Source organism: Podarcis erhardii (assembly GCF_964252035.2).
Source record: "Podarcis erhardii genome assembly, chromosome: 11".
Taxonomy (NCBI): Eukaryota; Metazoa; Chordata; class Lepidosauria; order Squamata; family Lacertidae; genus Podarcis; species Podarcis erhardii.
This window is the reverse complement of record NC_138501.1, coordinates 54,488,870-54,503,407: the sequence shown is the minus strand read 5'-3', so window position 1 is coordinate 54,503,407 and position 14,538 is coordinate 54,488,870. Positions and strand designations below refer to the sequence as shown.

At 49.6% G+C, this 14,538-nt stretch overlaps 1 protein-coding gene across 1 annotated transcript in view; it reads right to left on the bottom strand.

Moving 5' to 3' along the window:
• The window catches only part of CNTFR (ciliary neurotrophic factor receptor), a 432,009-nt gene extending 419,681 nt beyond the window's left edge, over positions 1-12,328 (bottom strand). The window contains exon 1 of the mRNA XM_081881620.1: positions 12,173-12,328. The gene's annotated coding sequence lies outside the window, so the exon portion shown is untranslated. The remainder of the gene's footprint in view (positions 1-12,172) is intronic.
• Between the last annotated feature and the right edge of the window lie 2,210 nt (positions 12,329-14,538).

The following is a 14,538-nucleotide window of genomic DNA, read 5'->3' as shown; positions in this document are numbered from 1 at the left end:
ACGAAGCTCACAGGGTGAGTCAGTCGCAGCCTCTTCACCTCCCTCGCAGGGTCGTTGCAGGGATTAACTGAGGAGGGGGTGAACCATGTGCTACTTGTGAGAAAAAATGGGGTATAAATGCAACAAATAAGCTCTTCTGGAGTACAGGATCAGGTTCAAGGTGCTGGTTTTAACCTTTAAAGCCCTATACGGCCTAGGGCCCTCGTACCTACGGGACCGCCTCTCCTGGTATGTCCCACAGAGAAACTTATGGTCTTCAAATAAAAACATCTTGAAGGTCCCCAGCCTCAAGGAGGTTAGATTGGTCTCAACTAGGGCCAGGGCCTTTTCAGCCCTGGCCCCAACTTGGTGGAACGCTCTGTCACAAGAGACCAGGGTCCTGCGGGACTTGACATCTTTCCGCAGGGCCTGCAAGACAGAGCTGTTCCACCAGGCCTTTGGCCAGGGTACAGTCTGACCCCCTCCTTTGGTAATCCTCATAGAACTCTAGCCCAATGGTTGCCATTAATTTGATTCTGAATTTTAAAATGAATTGATTTTAGAATGTTATGTTACCTTTATTGTTGTTAGCCACTCTGAGCCCAGCTTTGGCTGGGGAGGGCGGGATATAAATAATTAATAATAATAATAATTACCGGTATTATTATTACCTGTCCAGGTAGGGAGGGGGTGCAGTAGCTAGAGTTTGCAAAGGACCCAATGCCTCAGAATGCACAATATTTGAAAGCCAAACTAATTCAGAAATGCAGCTGGGGGGAAAACCCCAACATCTGCTCTCGCCGAACGCGATGCAAGGACGGGCTGCAGGCTCTCCCAATAAAAGGAAGTGTAACCAAACAAGCAGCCAGAGGAAAAAAGGGGAGGAGGAGGAGGAGGAGGAGAGAGGGAACAATATTAACAAATAAAAAGAGACGCTAGCCGGCATCCAAACTCACGAAAAATAAATATTGAAACTGACCCCAAACTGTTATTTAAACACAGTGTTTCTCTCCCCATCTGTCTCCAGCTCTCTCTTCCTGGAAACAATGGGAAGAGCAGGAAGAGGGAGCAGGGAGAATACTAATACACAGCGGGTGTCCACATCCTCCCAGAATACAGGCGCATTTTGAGACAGTAACAGGGTTACATGGGCAGAAGGAAACAGTTTCAGGGCACATTCCAGCATGTAGCTGTTCTTGTAATACCCACGCTCCACTGAAGTGAATGGGAGGTGTGCAAGAGCACATGGAAAGTTCTGGGACTTGGAGGGCAGAGAGAGGGGAGAGGCTGCTTCATACTTGGGTATGTTTAGCCTGGATATGAGAAAACAGAGGCTTTGAACACGGCTACCACGCTGTGGGTTAAACCACGGAGCCTAAGGCTTGCAGATCAGAAGGTCAGCAGTTCGAATCCCTGCGACGGGGTGAGCTCCCGTTGCTCGGTCCCTGCTCCTGCCAACCTAGCAGTTCAAAAGCACCTCAAAGTGCAAGTAGATAAATAGGTACTGCTCCGGCGGGAAGGTAAACGGCGTTTCCGTGCACTGCTCTGGTTCGCCAGAAGCGGCTTCGTCATGCTGGTCACATGACCCGGAAGCTGTATGCCGGCTCCCTCGGCCAGTAAAGCGAGATGAGTGTCACAACCCGAGACATCCATGACTGGACCTAATGGTCAGGGGTCCCTTTACCTTTTACCACACACAAGCTTGCTTTCCACAGCTCCAGAGTGGAGGACCTGAAGCAATGACTTCAAATGACAAGAAAGGAGATTCTGACAAAACGTCAGGAAGAACTGACTGGTGGTTAAGAGTTCTCTGACAGCAGAGTGGACTCCCTCTGAAGGTGGTGGGCTCTCCTTCACTGGGGGTTTGCAAACAGAGGTTGGATGGCCATCTGTCAGGAATAATTTTGTTGCGATTCCTACATTGCGGGGATTGCAATAGATGGCCATTGTCCGTTCTTGAAATTAGCCAGGCGCATTTTGCCAATGCCGAGGGCCTTTGGGCAGTTCCCTCATTGTGAGAAGCCAAGTTACAGGGAACCAGGCAGAGGGCCTTCTTGGTGGTGGCGCCCGCCCTGTGGAACTCCCTCCCACCAGATGTCAAAGAGAAAAACAACCACCAGACTTTTAGAAGACATCTGAAGGCAGCCCTGTTTAGGGAAGCTTTTAATGTTTAATAGGTTATTGTATTTTAATATTCTGTTGGAAGCCGCCCAGAGTGGCTGGGCAAACCCTGCCAGATGGGTGGGAAATAAATATTATTATTATTATTATTATTATTATTATTATTATTATTATTATTACACTTGGCTTGACCACCTGAGACCAAGTGCCTGGGCACAAGGATGGCACCTGACATTTCCACCATCTGGACCTTTTAGCTTAGAGAAGAGGTGGTGTATGGAAGTTCATAAAACTATGCATGGCATGGAGGAACGAGACAACCCATAAAGTTGAAGGTTGGAAGATACAGGATAGATAAAAGAAAATCCTTCATAGTTCACAAAAGCCATAGGAGGCAGTGATGGCCACCAGCTTGTATAGCTTTAGAAGAGAACTGGAACAATTCAGGAGGAGAGGACTAGTGATGGCTCCTGGCCACAATGGCTCTGCTCTGCCTCCACAGCAATGGGGAGTGTTGCTCTTGTGTTCGAATCCTGCTCACTTGTCCCCCCCCCCCCGGCACCTGGTCAGCCTCTGAGAGAAGAGGAAGCTGGACTAGATGGGCCATTGTTCTGGTCCAGAGGGTTCTTCTTCTTAAATGCCAATCATTAGACAAGGGGAAGACAAGGCTGCTTGAAAACGCCCTGAAGCCCCTCTCCAGCTGCCCCCAAAGATTCAGTGCATTGCATGGAGTTCAAGGGCAATTAGTCTAATTAAGCAATTAAATTATCTCTCTCCTTTTTTTGAAAATAACTCCTTGGAAGACTAGCTAATGTCTTGCCCCGCGAAGTCTGGCTGCCCCTTGGGCTCTGATGTCTTTCATCAGCATGTCAAGGCAGTTTTATTCTGACAGGCATTCACTGGGCAGGAGAGATACAGTAGTCTCCTGTTTGGTTTTAATGGCTGGATCCAGCCTCTCTTAATTGTTTTATATTTTTGTTTTTGTGAAATAGCTATTTTTAAATGCAGCAAGCCACCCTAAGCAACACTTTCACATTAGAAGGGTGGGATATAAATACGTTTGTGTAAGGAAAGTTCTGCAGGAAACAGATTAGACCTTTAAAGGGAAAAAAGCACTGATCTTTTCCACTTCCAGGTCTTTTTGAAAAGCTGGGAAAGAATCTGACAGTTAAAAGTAAGATTTTTCCCATTCAAGTTTGTTGCATTAGCAGCCGTTGAACTTGCAAGGCTTACCTTACAAGTCAAGGCACGGAAGTGTCACTGCAGACCTGTGCAAACACCGTGTGGCTCCACACAATATCTCTGCTCCACAACTTTAAGATGCACAGAGTCCTGGATTCATGAGACTCTCTGCAAAATCAATGTTATAAGAAAAAACTGCTCCTTTATCCCATATGGGTATCCAAGAGCCAGTATAGAGTCCTTATGTATGTTCTCTATCGGTAGGAGAAAATAACAGAGACCAACCAAAGAATATTGAGAAGCAAAGCAGCTAGTAAGCATGATCTTTATTAAACTCTTGCAACAAGGTTCCCACACTCCCCACACACAGGGAGAGAGAGGAGAGGAACCCAGAACAAAGGTGTGCAAGCTCTTATATAGACTTTTGAAATTGCCTCCCCTGTAGCTCAAGACCACCCCCAAAAACATCATACAAACATCACAGAAAGAGGCTGTCTCCAGGAGAAATCCTGTCTGCCAAGATACCTGATAATGCCTTATCTGATTGTCTTTTCTGGGTAGCCTGGCCAGAGATGGTAAATCCTTAGTTCATGAATCTCTTACACATATTGAGTGTGTGCTCAGCATAACAGATACTTGCCAGACTGTATTTGCAGGGAGGTGTAAGCAGCCCCTACAGTCCAAAGACCATTGGAAAGCTTTCCCCTTTTCCTTCCTCCTTGCAGAGAAATATCTGAGGTCAATTTGGGAGAGTCAAAATGGCTTCAGGATTGTTCTCCTGTACTATTTCAGAAATGTGGCTTACAGACTTATGTACATGTTTGTCTTGTACATTTATGAACATTTATTTTATGGATATATGACCTTAGAATTCCTACAACATCAACTCTAGGAGGCGATTCTCTCTCCTGCCTCAAAAATCTCACATGGCCAGCATCAAAGTTTCCTGCTCGTAGGACCTGAGTCCTGATGCACATTTTCTTCCCAACAGCAGCAGAAAATAAGAGCGCCTCCCACCCACCTCCAAACACAGATGCACATACAAATCTTCCCAAATAATTCCAGCAAGCCTTCTGCCGCCTACTGGCAGCCGACAGAATTACAGCCTTGCTTCTCAAATGAAGGCCTCCTGTTGGAATTGGGTTGCCTGAACCAAAACACATCTACTGGACATAGGAGCCAGGAAGCTGGGGGGGGGGATGAAGAGGAGCTGTCAAGCCCTATAAAAGGCTTAGCTTCCAAAATTGAGAAGCCACTTTGCTGATTATGTTCTCTACCCACATTATTTTTACACAAGAACACAAGACACACAGAGAGAGCCACCAGGACTGGTTGGAAAAGGCATTTGTGTCAGGGCAATAATGCAAATCCAGAGACTCCAAAAGCACTCCCAACATTTCTACAGTTCCAACTCTCTTGCACAGGTCAGAAGGGAAGAGGAAGAAGGCAGCACTCAGCACAGTCCTGTCTTCCACAGAGGTGGGATTGCCTCTTTGCAACCTGGAGATTGTCAAGTACGATGCGGCAAACAGCGCACACAAACAGTGAACACTGGCAGGCATGCAAATGGCAAGGCTGGGCTCCATGTTAGTGCCAAGAGGTGCCAGGTCCCACCACCCAAAGATCTGCATGCCCACAGACCACAAAAGAAAATGTCCAAAGGCCCAGCAAGCGGAGAAAATGGCCTCGTCCCCAAACACCAGGCAGCTTGTGCCAGTCAAAGAGTGAGCGCTTGGCATCAGCCTGCCACTGTGGGCAAACCAGAGAATACAGTGGTACCTTGGTTCTCAAACACCTTGGTACTCACACAACTTGGAACCCAAACACTGCAAACCCAGAAGTAAGTGTTCCGGTTTGCGAACATTTTTCGGAAGCCGAACGTGCTCCGTTTTGAGTGTTACACTTCCGATTTGAGTGTTACGCTGAGGTCTGTCTGTTTTTGCATTTTTGTCTTTGCGGCTCTTTCTGTTTTGTTTTTGTGACTGTGTGGAGCCCGGTTCAGCTACCGATTGATTGGCTGATTGTGTGACTTCAGTACATTGTTTATTGCTTTCATTTTATGGATCAATGTTCTCGTTAGATTGTAAAATTCATGTTACATTGCTGTTTTAGGGGTTGTTTTAAAAAGTCTGGAACGGATTAATCCATTTTGCAATACTTTCTATGGGAAAGCCCCCCTTGGTTTTGGAATGCTTTGGTTTTGGAATGGACTTCCGGAACGGATTACGTTTGAGGACCAACGTACCACTGTAGTAAGGTTGGAAGGGAACCCTAGGGTCCTCTAGTCCAACCCTCTGCAATGCAGGAATTGCAGCTAAAAACAGGATACTTTTTATCCAGCAAACAAGTTACACTTTTATAAAAATACTGTTTCATAAACAAACCTGAAGGGCCAGTGAAGGAACCCAGCAATACATTCTTCCAAGTCTGCCATTAAGTGCTTAAGTAATTTCCTAGTTGCATTCTGGTACTTTTTAAAGAATTGTTTGAAATAGAACAGTACGATAAAAGAACTTCTGTTACAGAAATAAAAATTCTCTGTAAAACTTTCTTCTAAAACTGAGGTGGGGGTTTCAAATGCCTTTCCTGCTTCACAGGACCCTGAACTCGGGATCCCCAGATCATTTAAGACTTGCTTTAGCTATATGATCAAATAAGTAAGGAGACTGGAATGAAAGAAAGAATAAAGGGAAGGTGGATTTTCTGAGGCTCTCCATCAAAACCCATGAAAATCAGAAGGGCTCAAACACTCTCTCAGTCCTCAGAGTGGTCAAGGAAGTCCTGAGAGATGCCTTGCTGGGAACGTCTTTTGCTGGCCAGAACACACTTTCTCACCTGTACGCTTGTGTTAGCTGACACCCACAAAATGGAGAAAAATCTGGACATGTTAGCAAAACTACACAACGCAGCCAAAACAGCTGTTATCCCTGTCAAGCAAGCACCACGAGGCACCAGTACAAATTCAACACACACCAGCAACCCGTGCGTAAAGTAGGATAACCGATAACACTCACGGCTTCTTCACACATCACAAGTTATTTCCACAAGACTCCCCAGCACTCACGTTCCCTTCAAAGCAAAGTCCCATGGCAACTGATGTCAGGTGGTCAGTGACTCAGATGCCATGGTGACTGCAATGCGAGTCACACAAAGGTTACTCTCTCCTACACAAGCAACTTTTGCAGAGCTACAGGTGCAGGGGCCATTGACATGTCCAACTTCTTAACCCCCATCCCAGGATTCATATCGAGAGTCGTGCATGTAGCTGAGGCAATTGCAACCCATTTGGGAATCAGATGGGATGAGGGAACCATGTTGCTTCTTAGGAGTTGTGCTTTAAATAGGTGAAATAAGGATATTTCTTTTTGGTACAATTTTCTACAGACTGGCCAAGCCCCTGGGACCACGTATCATGGGGAGGTCCTTGTGGCTAACAGTTGTTCTGCAAAGTCTCCAGCAAACAGGTCTTTCCCATCGCCAGCTACCAAAGACTCTTAGCTGTAGAAGCTGCCCAGGATACTGGGACCTTCTGCATTCAAAGCAGGTGTTCTTCTTCCAGGCCGGAAGCTGCACTGATGTAACCAGTTTCCTACAAATACATGAAACGCCAAACCCATTGCCCTTCGGTCTGTGTATTTGTGTCCTGCCTGTGTCGTGGACTCACATTACTAGCAAACCTTCAAATTTTCCCTTCTGCAAAAGGGGCACTGACCTACCTCACAGGGTTGTTTAAAACAAAGCCTGCCAGCATTTTCAGCGTTATTAATGGAGCACTGTAGCAGCAAGCTCGCTTCTCCATTAATTCAAAATTCATGTGATCAGTACACAACATTCTGGGACTCCTTAATTGCTCAAATTTTGTTTTATTCATGAGCGATAATTTACGTTTAAATGTTCCTTGAGTGACTTATTTGTTGTCTATTTGGGGCCATGCTCCAGGGGCTCCACAGGGAATGCAAAACTCTGCAGGCGTCAAGCTTTTCCACTCTCATTTAAGCACATGGGGGAACTGTTCCAGCGAGAGACTGGGATTCCACACGTACCTATGAAGCAGCTCCTTTCATAAAGCACAGGAGGAACCACCCATGGAATGAAGACTCTGGGACACACAAAAAAACAGGGATCGCTCCCATCTGTTGCAAATGGCAATTGTGCAAGAGAACCGCCCAGAGGACTGTGCACCCCAGTTAGATTTGCTTAAAAACAAACCCAGTGTTTTAAAAACTTTTTTTAATGTAACTTTTCCAAAACTGAATACAAAAACAACACTAACATAAAAACTGATACGCAAACTAAGTTTAATATTGCATGAGAAAACTTTTAACAGTATACACCATTTTAAGAAAAGACAGTCACATTTTGATGGTCAACACATCGTCTCAAGGCACCATCTGCTGAAATGTCTCCAGCCCAAGCAAGGCCCCTTGCGAACGTTAGTTGCTGGACAACGAAAATGGGGGATAAAAATTTAAGTGTTGAATGGGAGTTGTGCATGAGCAAAACTCTGTTTCATCAGGCCTCACTTTGGCAATATTCCTAGCGGATCATGCCCTTGCAGCTGGTCACAAGCTCTCTCTCTTGTAGAGTAGCAGATGACTATCTCATTACATGCCATCTCAGCCTGAGATTAAAACTGACTTTGTATTACATAAGGAAAACATAAGCAGCAAATGCAACCGTTTTCTCAGCAGTTTCAAGCTAAGCAACACAAATTAAAGATCGGCTTCCAAACAAGCAATACTCTTTCTCTCTCGCATACACTGAAAACATTTATGAGGCTTTCCAAGCAAAATTCAACTACAAGGGCTTAGGTGTCTGTACACACCAGCCGATTACTCATCAAGTCCTGAGCATTTGTTTTCAAACCAAGGATCCGGGAACAAGTTCCCCTCAATATGCAAAGCCCTGAGTTGGTCACAGGGTTCCTGTTTCTCCTAAGTTGTAAGAGTCATTCCCCCATGGCAGAGAAAGAATGAAAACGCTTCATCTGAGTGGGGCTTCTGCCATCTGCCCCAGACAAGCAGGATATTCTGGAATGCTTTTTATTAGCCAACATGGTTCTTTACCAGGCACAGGGAGCACATGCCAGCCTTTGAAAATTCTGGGATTTGGGGGAGTTCCTTGCTACTCAAAGGCTCCGGCAGGAAGGGAAAATCCACTGAAAGAAGCAGATGCAACTGTGAACACACACACACACACACACACACACACACACCCTCTCCAAATAAGCTACTTCAAAAAGAAAAAAGAAAACCCCACACATTTCAGTCAATTCATCTTTTGGTTTTTCAACACGCTACACTGCCATCGTGCTGTCAAGGCTCCTTAGGAAGCACGGTTGTTGCAAGCAACTCTCTTTTTGTCTTTGAGGAAAGTGGCATGCGAAAGCAAGCATGGCGAGGGGTTATCGGGTGCCACCTCCGAGGTCGCCAGGCCACCCTTGAAAAGAAAAAGACTTTCCGGGAACAGCATATGGCTCAACATCTCAGGGACTGTTTTTGCAACATTATGAACAGCAGGATGTGCTGAAAGCAACTCAAAGCGAGGCTCGCAGCACCCAACACACGAACAGCTCTTGCTGCTACAAAGGCAGTTCCTACAGTTGAGAAAATAATCGCCCAGGGAGATGCATTTGAAGATACAGCCCGCCAGGTCTTCGTGACACCCGTTGTCAACTGTGAAGCACAGGAGAAAGCCGCAAGGGCTTGTGTGTGGCCCAGGCATCCTGGCTGCAAGACGTTGGCAGAGCTAGCAATGTCCTTTCATGGCTTATGGTCAACACCCTGCTACTAAGGATGGGCACAAACCGCTGGGGGAAAACCATGCCCAGCAAGGAATCCACACGCGAACTCCAAAAATATTTGAGATTCAAGAAGCCATTGCATTAACCAATTTTCTAGCGCAAGAAGTCTTACTGGACGGACTACAGCTCCTTCCAAAACTTTGCCACGGCTGACTGTATTAGGCTGGCAAAAGCTTTTCGCTTGGAGAAGGCAGATCCAGAGTTATCCAGCGTATTTTTCCTTGGGAAGTTAACCCTTTAGAACCAGCCAGCCAAGACCACGAGGAAAAACAGGTACCCAGTAGTTCCTCACAAAGTTAGCAAGCAAGCACATTGAAAACTGAACCCCGATGAGCCCTCATTTCAATGCAAGTAGCAAGTAGCAACATCTCAGGCTTTTAAAAAACAAAAACAAAAAACAGCAGCCATTACAATTTATAAGGCAAGACGTTTGCTCTTCAGACAAATCATTCCCTGTCCAGTTCTCTCTCTCACAGACCTCAAGCATGCAACACACAAATCACAGCCGCTGGCCGAAACACTGGAGCAGGGACTGTACTTGCGAACACAACGGCAAGAGGAGCAAACTGGAGATGTAACAGTGAAGCTGGGAGCAGCGGCACAGGGAGAAAACTGTGGCACAAGGCAAGGTATCCCCGAACATTTTTGCAGGAAAGGAGAAGGAAATATCAGAGCAGCAACAAGAAGACATGGTGGTTGACCAGAGGTCAACCAAATCCCTCAATCTCTGCACATCACTTACAAATGCATTTACGTATCTATCTATTGGATTTCTTGGCCCTGGCCCCTTCGCCCTAAGATCCCCGGGCTGGCTACAACAATACTGTACAAAATCAAAAGCAGTCGAAACAATTCCCATCAGAAGGCAGCCTCCTTTGCAGTGAGGCTCAGATTCTCTCCCACACACCCTGGCAAGTTGGAGGAGAGTGCAGTTTCAAGAGAGTTTGGAGAGGCAAGCAGATGAAATCCAGTTCCATATGCACAACTGCCGTCCGTATGCACAACTGCTTCTGCTCCCCAAAAGTTGCTGCAAAAAGGAACCACCACCGGGTTTCGAGGCAACTCAATGGACCATCAGGATGCCAGATTTCAATGGATTCACATACACACACACACACACACACACACACCCTCTGTCTCCAAACGCCGGGTTTGCCCCAGAGGGCAACAAGGAGAAAGCAGGGCCCAGTCACCCTGCAAAAAGCACCACTGGACAAGCAGCAGCACAACCTCCCAATACAAGAAAGACCATGCAGGATTAAAATAAAACTCCTGACAGAGGAAAAAGGAGCAGGTTAAACTCGTGCAGAGATCTCAAGGCTCCTTGATGCACTCCAGTGTTTGGCACTTGCAAAATCCCATGGATGGGAGGATACAAGATATGGGGGGGGGCACACTTTTGACATGCTGAGGGATTCCATATGGCTACCCCCTCTTCCTAAAATCTGCCCCTGCATTTGGTCCCATCCCTCCCAATATCTATGGAGAGGGGCTTGCTTAGCAAGACACCCCCCAAAAAATATACGTTTATGTCCTTATTGAAGAATCTCTTTTGGGGGGACAGGGACCGAGAGATGGAGAAAAACTAATCTGCACAAACAAGCAAGGAATTTGCAAATTTTACCCAGAGTGTTTGCAGAAATGGAGACTTCAGGGCTTGTAAGTGGAGGGTGGGGAGGGCAAATATATCGACTTTTTTAATGGATTGAGGGCACCTAGTATGGAAACCAGGTTTTTCTTTCCATATATTGTAACTTTTGTTTTTAAAAGTGAGGGTGCCAGACACTTGTGTAATTATTTTCTTACAATCATCATCAAGGGAGGGGTGGTTTCTAGGAGTTGGGGAAAGACCCATGTAATTGATGGGGTGGTGCAAGGAGACAGTCAGCCTTATCCCCACTTTTAAGATTCCCCTGCGATCAATGCCATTAGCCCCATAAAAGCACTCCATGCCCCATAGAGTTAAAAAAATATGGGGGGGGGCAGGGGCCGGGAGAGGATGACTTTTTTAAAAACGCTCTTTCACAGCTACTCCTTTCCGGGTGCTGAACTGCATCCTTTTCCGATAAATTCAGGGTCGCGCAAAATCCCCCCCCCCCCACCCGCGACGCTTCCCAGCTCAGAAGTTGCAAAATACCAAGCAGCCCACGAGATTGAAGGGAACAATTGGGGCGGGGGCGGGCAGGACACGAACCTGTTGCTGCCCCCCCCCCGTCCAGACCCTAGAGCAGATGCCTCCCCCTCCCTCCAGCAGCACTCCGATTTCAAAGGCAGGGACCCCCACCCACCCCAGGACGCACAATAAGCTGCCCGGTCGCGGCTCCGAGGCGCGCCCAGCTCAGCTGCTGCTCTCTCCAGAGTCGCCGGGGCGAAAACCGGGTGGGGGGGGGGAGAGAGAAAGCAGGATCCGAGAAGGGAGGAAGAAAGAGGAAAAGCGGGCGTGGGGGGGGGGGAGAAAAAGCCGAAGGAGGAGCATTTCCGCTCCGGCTCGATCAATCGGCGCCGGCTAAGAGCTCCCGTGCTTGGGGGTGGGGGGGAGAGGGAAGAGGAAAGAGAGAAGAGAAGCCCCGCTCAGCTGTCTGGCCGGAGCAAAGTGGGGGGGGGCATCTCTCTTTCCCCCACATCTAAGCCCTGGAGGCGCGCTCCCAACCCACCTCCTCCCTCTACAGGGCCGCGAAGAAGCGACCCCCCCTCCCGCTTCGCTCCCTTCTGAACGTCCTTTTTTCGGGGTCCGCGCCAGGAGAGGGGGAGCCGGGGGTGGGGAGCCCCTCCGCGCGCCGGGAAGAAAACTTTCCATAGCAAGAGGAAAGCAGCGCGGGGGGGGGGCGAAAGAGAAGGAGAGGCGACCAAGCGGGGGGAGGCATCCCCAAATACAGTACCCAGCTTTACGCACGAACCAATGTGCAAGCTCTCCAAAAAATAATGTATCTAGCATTGCATGCAAGCCGATGCAAATATATTTCTTACGCTCCCCCGCCCCCCAATTGCACACGCCGCGAAGAGGTCGGTGTTCATATTCCGCCCGCCCCCACCCCCCAAAAAAAATCCCCCCAACACCTCGCTGCCCAATCTGGGCGCCCTACTCACCGCGCGCGCCCTGCGCCCCCCTCCGCCGCGGGGCTCCCGGCAAGCCAGCGCTGCCCGGCGGCTTCGGCTGCCCGGCGTGGTCGGTGCCCCTGGCGGAGCTTCGGCTCGCCCGGCGGCGGCGGCACTGCTTCCCTGCACCGGCTGCGAAGAGAGTGAGAACGAGAGAGAAGCGGAGCGAGGGAGACGCTCTTTTAAACTCCCCCCCCCACCCGCGCGCGCCCCACCCCCCATGTGACCAGCCGAGGAAGCGAGGGGGGAGGGGAGGAGAGGGGGGAGGGAGGGGAGACTGCGCGCACCCCCCCTGGGCACCTCCAAAATCATCTCCCCCTCCCCGCCTCCGGAACTTGCGCGTGAAGTGGCGGCAATCCGGAGCAGGGGGAAGCCAGCCAACCCGGTGCGATCCGGTGGCTGGCTGCAAACAGGGCTTGCTCCCGAGGAAGCGCGCAAAGGGAAGGAGCCGGTTTGCAAGACGTGTTGACGCGAGCTTACTTCGGAGTAAGCGCTGGCGAAGTGGGCGGTTTGGGCCCCGAGGAAACGTGGCCAAACAGCGTGCGGAGGCTATGGACCGCGACCGCGCAAAAAGCGCGCGCGTAGCGACGGCGGAGGCGCCACAGCCATGCAGGGAGAGCGCCAGTCGCCAGGCAGCGGGTTGCGCGCGCCCCGAATCCACAAACACGCGCTGCCCGGTGCTTTGCCTGTTTACTCGGAAGTAAGGCCGCTCGCTCCTCCGAAGTCAGTGCTCACGAGGATCCTGGCCAAAATGTCCCGGGGGGGGGGGACTGCGCACGCGTGACACACGGTCTTAAAAGTAGTGCATTCCGTGGCACAGCGCGCAACGCGGAATACGTCTGCTTGCGTGTAAAAACACGGAGTGTAGACACGCATGTGGACACGGACACTCAGGTGGCGTACCACGCTGACCAGAGAGAGAAGGGAAGCCACAGAACTGCCGGGGGGAGGCGGAGATGCTGACACGAGTCTGCCCATGCATACAAACATACACAGGCAGAGAAACGTTGATGTGAGAATCGTCGGGCGCAGAGTACCTATTCGCAGGGTAGGGAATAGGGCGGCTGCGCCAGGAGCAAGCTACCCCCTAAGAAAGGCCGCCCACATGCAGAGAAAGCCCGGGGAAGGAAGTCACCTTAAGGAGAGAGGGCAGTGCGGTGTAGTGGTTAGAGTGCCGGACTAGGACCTGGAGAGACCGGGGTTCAAATAAGCCTTCGGCTATAAAGCTCACTGCGTGATCTTGGGCCAATCACCTTTCAGTCCAACCACCTCACAGGGTTGTTGTGGCGGTTAAACCATGTACGCCACCTTGAGTTTCATGGAGGAAAAGATGGGGTATAAACGCAATAAACAAATGCAACAAACAAACCTTCCTTACTGAATCTTTCAAGTCTGCACGATCAGTCTGAAAGAAGTTCGGCGCGCATAAGAGTGCAGAGTGGGCGACACGCGTCTGTTGGGGCGATCGCGCCTCACGCCCAGAGCCAGGAGGACTCGGGAGGAATTAATTTATGATCAAACTTCTCCTTCTCTCTCACACACAAGGTTAGCTTCCAAAAAGCAGGTTGCATTCGCACGTGCAAGACCACCAGCTCGGGGAACACGCCCGGACGACCCACGGCCCGCTCGTCCTCCAGGATCGCTCGCCCGCTTTCTCCAATGGCCGGTTTTACAACGCGCACCGGCTACGCGTTTGCCGCCTCCCTGTTTGCAAGCGCAACGGCGAGCCGCGGATGCGGCGCAGCAATGTACCGCGACTGATGCTGGAGAAGCAGCAGGAAGACTCCCCATCCTCGCCCCCGCCCCCCAACTCCGCGCGCTTTGGCATCTGGAACAAAGCCTGCGAGCTGCCAATCAAGGGGGCGGCCGAGGGGGGTTGCCCTGTCCATTTGCAAATCAATACCGGCCTCCAGAGAAAGAACCTTGCATTAAACATGAGCCCGTTCTATGGATGGATGGATGGACTGGGAGGAGGGAGGCTGCAAAGGGGAGAGGCGGAGGAAGGAGCCAGGGCTATGTATTTTTAAAATTATCTTTATTTATGGCATTTATAGCCCCCCCTTTTTCTCCAAGGAGCTTAAGGGTCCTATCCCTCCTCATTTCACAACAACCTTGTGAGGTAGGTCAGGGTGAGAGTGATGGGTCATGCACTGATCTTCATGGCCAAGCAGGGATTTGAAAGCTGGTTTCTGCCAGGTCTGACACTCTAACCATTGCACCACGCTGCCTCTGTTTCAGCAAAGACAGTGAGAAGGCAGGGATGGCCACCAATTTAAAAGGTAGAGGGACCCCTGACCATTAGGTCCAGTCACGGACGACTCTGGGCTTGTGGCGCTCATCTTGCTTTATTGGCCGAG